Consider the following 5,886-nt stretch of genomic DNA (forward strand, 5'->3'; position numbering starts at 1 on the left):
AATAACTTGCCCACCAATGGCTCAGATCACAAATTCCTAAGGGGGGCGAGGGAGTTCTTAGCATTCTTATGGTAGGGAGGTGCAGGAGAGAGCTGTGCAGACTCTGGCACAGGAATAACAGAGACAAGGAAGGAGACAAGAAATCCTGTTTCATATGATAGAGGACTCAGTGCAGCGTTTCTGTGAGTGCTTATGGCTGCGTTTACATCAACATTTCTGATAAAGCTTACGCTTGAATGACTGGTTGACACTGGAGCCGTCCGATCAGTTTAAAAGAAAACTGAAGCCCAAATTTGCATATCACAGGTGAATTGAATGGTATTGGGTTAGGGGGGAAATCCATCCCGCTACAAGAAACCGTTTAAACAGAGGTTTATGTGCGACCACTTAAAACCTCTCTTTCTTGGTGCTCAGTGATTCAGTTTCATGTAAACTGCTTGGCAAGGATGCTTTGAAACTGAAAACAAACATCCTGTATACCCAGGATGGTCCAATTGTCACTGCTACTAGCACCACAGAGGATGTCAACCTACTTGAAAGCATTGTCCCTGTGATGGCTGCAAGGGTTTGTGAGGACTTGGGAGTTCCCCCTGATCTAGCGGGACTTCCCAAGTCTCTGTGGGCTACAAAGGGTGGGCCACGGATCTAATTCACAAAGCAAATCCTGTTCTCATAAAGATAAAGCCGTGCCAAATTGCCCCAAGTTCCTCAATATCCTTTGAGCCAAAAGCAGATTAATGGAGATTAACTCACACTATCCTAGGAGATATGCCTCCTGTTTTCGATCTAGTACATGCTTTCTATTGTGTGCTATTACACCCAGACTGACAGTACCTGTTTGCCTTTACCTTTGAGGGCCAGCAATATATGTGAACCCGCCTCCCTATGGCCAGAGTTTTCACGCCCTTTGAGTTTGGAAGGGTATTAGACAGGTGGCATCCCCCACAGGGAACCAGTGTTGTCCAATATGCGGATGACCTATTGCTGACAGCTACCACAAAAGTCTTGTGCAAGAAAGCCTCTATCTCCTTACTACAACATCTATACCAGGAGGGATGCAAGATCTCCTCCTCCAAATTACAGTACTGTCAGCAAAAGGTTATTTTCCTTGGTCACTGCATATCAAAAGGTACCAAACATATTACCACTGGCAGAATCTCATTCATACAAAAGGCACCTTACACAATACCACCAGCAAAATCTCAGTCATACAAAAGGCACCTTATCCACAAAGTGCCAAACAAGTGACACCAGTCCTGGGTCTGGTTGGGTATTGCACGCAGTGGATTCCTAACATGTGACAGTTAGCCACTCCCTTGTATGCTTTAACCTCACAGACAGGACACATCATACTCACTGAGGAACAAAAATCCTCAATAGACCAACTGAAGTTGGCAGTCCTGCGGGCCCCCTCCATCGCACTTCCCAATTACAAAAAGCCATTCTTTTTGTTTTGTCATGAGCAGGAGGGGCAAGCTTTGGGAGTACTGACACAAAAGTCTGAAGGCAGGTAGAAGCATGTGGCATAATTCAGCTTCAAGTTGGACGCTGTTATCAGTGCAGCAGCAGGGTGTGTGAGAGCAGTAGCAGCTGTTGCTATGCTTGTGAAGAAAACCTCAGACATAATGTTGGGCAATAAACTGTTTGTGAGGGTTCCACGCTGTATTGCAGAGTCTCACAACAAACCACTCTCTCAACAGCCAGTCTCACCAAATATAAGGTTGGAGTACTAGTCCCTGCACTCTTGTCAAGTGCAGTGTACTAAACCCAGCAACTTTGCTTCTTACAGAGCACTAAGAGGACAGTAAAAAAGACTCTGAGCATGACTGCCAACAGGTAATGGAGCAATTGTATACTCCTCCTAATCCAGTGCAGGATGAACCAATACCAAATGCCGATCTTGATCTGTTTGTAAACTGCACCAGGAGGATATGGTGCAGGGTTTGCTGTGGTTAGTGACTCAGGGGTATTATACTCAGAGTCTCTCAATCCCACTGAACACTCCGCCCAGAGTGCCGAGCTGCTTGCTCTCAACAGCTAACATCTACACTGATTCCAAGTATGCCCATAGAGTTGTTCATGGTTTTGTGGAAGCACAGGAATGTGTTCCCAAGTGTGGAAGCACAGGAATTTCTTTACTTCCAGTGGGAAGGTGGTAAAACATGCCACCCTAATCAAAGAATTGCTAGAGAAGGTACAACTCCCTAGGGCTGTGGCTGTGTCAGGCACATCAAAAGGTCAAAGATGACATTACTGCAGGTAATGATAAGGTAGACAAAGCCGCCAAACAGGCTGCTTTCATGGTACTAAAAGTAACACCAACAAATTAATTATCTTGGACATCCTTAAAACCCCGCAAAAGCAGGCTGGTGCACAAATTCATACTAAGTGGATCAACAAAGGATGCAAGGTAAAGGGTGAAATTTGGAAACACGAGGATGATCATTTGTGTGCTCCTCCCGTTTTATTTCATTTGCTAGCAAACACTACACACCTCCTATCTCATGTTTCCAAAGGGGGAATGCTATCTATGATAAACAAACTCTGGGTTGCTCCTGGATTTGCTACAGATGTCTGTAAGAAATGCATTTTCTGTGCTAAACAAAACATGGGTATAACAGAAAAGACACCTTTAAAACACCTGGTTAAACCACTCTATCTGTTTCAGAGGTTACAGATAGATTATATATGAATATGTATTGGTTTGCATAGACATGTTTTCAGGGTGGATTGAAGCATGGCAAGTAACGGCTAAGAAACTGATAACAGAGATTGTCTGCCACTATGGACTCCCTGAGACTATTGAATCTGACAGAAGCACACACTTCACAGGGCAAATATTGGCAGAAATGCTAAATCGGTTACAAATACACCAGCACCTACACACCCCATATTGGCCTGAGGCTTCAGGCCGTGTTGAAAGAGCCAATGGGACCCTAAAAACAAAGTTAGGCAAACTTTGTGAACAGACAAAGCTAACTTGGGCACAAGCTTTGCCTCTTGCATTGTTATCTATGAGACATAACCCTTAGGAGTCCCAATCAAATATCTCTCTGAGAGTGGTGATAAAGATATTTGTGAGACAGCAACTTGAGCCCAGATATGACGGACTATTTCAGGTTCTGCTTACCGCTGCCACTTCAATCAATTAAAATGGAAGAGAAACCAAACTGGATCCACGCCTCACACTGCAAAAAGTTATTTCACCCGCAAAGTCCTGGCTCTCAGCCAGAGCAGAGTGCCATCTCCAGTGACTGAACCTGACAAGATCAAAGACCAAAGCATACCAACAGGAAGGCAACAAGAACAGACTGACCCAATCAAGAGGCTAAACAGAATCCTTGAAGTAAGTCAGATGAGAGTGGTAACAATAAATCCGGCAATTTGTTAACCACCGGTCCCAGTTTAAGGTTTTGACACCAAGAGAGTGGGTCTACTCTGGGTGAAGAGGATCACCATCAGGAAGAAAGGACTTTAATGAAACAATTACTCTGTGTTTGTTATTCTGGGTAAAGGTTCTTATTTACTTATTACACCAGTAGATGGGGGGGGGGTTGGCAAACAAATTCTATTTGGCTTTTACGCCAGCAGGCTGCAAAGCAACTAAATACTATGAACTGCTGGATATGTTCACATGTTCCAGTCAACCAAAAGGGGATACCTTTAGCGGGATACCCATCTCCATGAAGAATCTAAATTTTCAAAACGCAATCAGTGATTAGGGAACATTGTAAAAATTGTAAAAATGCCACTCTGAAATTCTATATGGAATATATGGGGGAGAAATGTGACAAAACACATAGTAATTGCAATTATTTTTGTTGGTGTAGGAAAATTCTTGCTTCTTGTGCCCCCAGGTGTTACTGCCCTAATCAAGGAGAAGATGAAGATGGGAGCTGTGATTCCAAGGTGACAGATACCATAAGATGGTTTCAGACTTAGCTAGGGTATCACAGTGCAATCATTCCTAGGGTACTCAGACAAGGACTATATTATATTTGTGGAAACCAAGCTTACTCGTGGCCCCCTATGGGAGCATGGGGAAATTCTACCATAGGAAAAGTTGTACCTGCTATCAGACAACTTCTGAACATCTCATGCATAGACAACTAAGGTATCCATTCCAGGGTAGATAAACTAAAGAGGGAGTTATGTTCCACTGAAGATGAGGCATGGATGTAGTTCCCTGCATTGACAGGATGCGGAACAGAATTAGCCAATAGACTAAACAAGTATGCCAGCATAATGGATGGCATAATTAATGAAACCACATGTTCCATCCAAATAATAAATGAAGAACTGGCCTAAGTCAGAAAAGGTGGCATTACGCTGCAATCTGGCTTTCAGCCTGCGCACTCTACTGAGACGGCACTTTGTAGAGTTACGAATGATCTTCAGGTTGCCAAAGCCAAAGGTCACTTTTCTATACTCCTAGATTTATCGGCTGCATTTGATATGGTTGACTACTCCCTCCATTCGATTGGTCTCCGTACTCAGGCTGCATCCTGGATCTCCTCTTACCTCTCTTCACTGTCTCCTATGCTTACAAAACCTTATCTCCAGTTCCTCTTAATGTGGGGGTACCCCAAGGCTCTGTACTTGGGCCATTGTTGTTCTCCCTTTACACGTTGTCTTTGGGAGAGCTTATCCGTTCATTTGGCTTTAAATATCATCTGTATGCTGATGATACCCAAATTTACTTTTTGACCCCTTCGTTAACAGTTGAAACTGAGACTCAAATCTCTAACTGCCTCCTAGCTATCTCTAATTGGATGAACCAACACCACCTCAAACTGAACCTAACAAAAACTGAACTAATGAAGCCTGGTCCTACCCCCCCTTCTCTATCTCTATTGAAGGCACCCTCATCAACCCGGTCGATTCGGCGCGTTGTTTGGGGGTGATCTTTGACTCCTGTCTCTGACCATATTAACACCACTCTCAAAACCTGTCACTTTTTCCTGCGCAATATTGCCAAAATCCGTCCCTTTCTCTCTACTGCAACCGCTAGGATGCTCATGCATGCTCTCATCCTATCCCAACTTGACTACTGTAACCTACTACTAATCGGCCTCCCTAACTCCCATCTTTCCCCCTACAGTCTATATTAAATACTGCTGCCAGAATTCTCCTCTTCTCATCCAGGAGAGTTCAGGCCCTTCCCCTGCTAAAGTCCTTATCGTGGCTTCCTATTAAACAAAGAATATTTTACAAACTCCTTCTCTTAACCTTCAAAGCCCTCCATTCCGCTGCTCCTCACTACATCTCTTCTCTTGTGTCTCTGTATGTTCCTGGCTGACTCCTTCATTCCTCACAGAGCAATCGATTGGTTGCGCCCCCCCCCCCCCACTACAACTGCTGTTTCCCACCTTAAAACTTTCTGCCTTGCTGCTCCTTACATTTGGAGTGCCCTCCCTGATTTCCTCCGGAGAGAATCCTCCCTCAGTCTTTTTAAAACCAAACTAAAAGACTACCTTTTGGAGCACTCACCCAGCACCTGACCAGGGAACTAGCACTTATATTTTAATGTCACCCACTGTGACCTACAGCACTTACAGTATATTTGCCTATTTGTGTCTGTAAGTTACCCTCCCATATAGATTGTAAGCTCTACGGGGCACGGACCGCCATCCTCTTGTGTCTTTGACTCTTATCTTATTACAATTGTATCTTTTATTTATTTGTGCTTATTGTAATACTTTGTATTTATCTATTTTAATACCCCTGTTCATATTAATGTATTCTACTGTACAGCGATGCATACATAAGTAGCGCTTTATAAATAAAGTTATACATACATACATTACAAAACAGAATGGCCCTAGATTACCTACCTACTCACAGTTGAAGGCAGGGACTGTGAAATCATAGGTAAAGAATGCTGCA

This window comes from Xenopus tropicalis, chromosome 5, assembly GCF_000004195.4.
Source record: "Xenopus tropicalis strain Nigerian chromosome 5, UCB_Xtro_10.0, whole genome shotgun sequence".
NCBI lineage: Eukaryota > Metazoa > Chordata > Amphibia > Anura > Pipidae > Xenopus > Xenopus tropicalis.